The sequence below is a fragment of the Balaenoptera acutorostrata genome, chromosome 21 (assembly GCF_949987535.1).
Source record: "Balaenoptera acutorostrata chromosome 21, mBalAcu1.1, whole genome shotgun sequence".
Lineage (NCBI taxonomy): Eukaryota > Metazoa > Chordata > Mammalia > Artiodactyla > Balaenopteridae > Balaenoptera > Balaenoptera acutorostrata.
Genome location: NC_080084.1, coordinates 116,440 through 117,500, shown reverse-complemented (window position 1 = coordinate 117,500; position 1,061 = coordinate 116,440).

The window sequence follows — 1,061 nt, the reverse complement described above, 5'->3', positions numbered from 1 at the left end:
ACCCCCCCCTTCCCCGCCCGCCCGCCGGGAGCGGGGCGGGGCGGACACGGCGGCCGGTCCACGACGGCTGGCCGGGAACCCGACGACCCGCGCTCGGGCGAGCGCGCCAGGGCGGGGCGCAGCACGGCGGGGGGACAGACGGCGGTCCCCCCTCGCCCAACACACAACGACGTCGCCAGACGGGCGGCGGTGGCGGCGGATCACGGAGCGGAGCCGCGTCAGGCTCGGGGAGCGACACACACCGGGACGCGGCCCGGGGATCGGCAGACGCGACGGACGAGGCGGGTAGACGGACGGGAGAGAGGGCCGACGGGGCGCGGCTGGCTCGGCCGCCATCGCGCAGACGCGGCGACGACGTCACAGAAGCCGTGGCGGGAGGGGGCGGCCGCGCGCCACCGCGAGGGGGCCCGGGGGGCCGGGCCTAAAGGCCCGGGCGCGAGTCGGCCGCCGGGGCACGACACGGGGTCTCACCGCCAGAGGCCTCCAGCGCAGGGGCGGTCCCGCAGCACCCAGGACGCCGACTGGCCTCCACAGCCCCCCCAGGGGCGGGCCCCCCTCGCGGGGCTCGCGACCACCACCGCCAAACACCCACGAGCCGCGGCCGGCCCGCAAGAACACTCTCCCGCGCGCACACCGGCCGCCCCGCGGACCCCACCCCACACACACCTCCGCCGCGCCCGACTTCCCCGCCTCAGGAACCGTGAGCACTCCACCCGGGGACGCCGCCGGCCGAGGCGGCCGGTGGGGCGACACCCTCACGAGGGGGAGGCCGGCTCGGCCCCAGACGGGGAAGGGGACGTGGGGGGGGGTTCGTGGGGTGGGGGCGGGGGAGGGCCGGCGGCGACGGGGAGGGGGCGGCACGCACACCCAGCGAGGGCCACGGGGCAGAGGCGCGGGGCGCTGCCCAGGGAGAGGAAGGGCCGAGACACAACCGGGCCACCAGGGAAACAAGCGCGGGGTCCCACCGCCACACACACGAGGGCGGTCCCACGACGCCTGAGACGCCGGCCGGCCCCAGCCACCCTGGGGCCTCCCCGCGACCCGGCCCCGCCGCCAGGGCC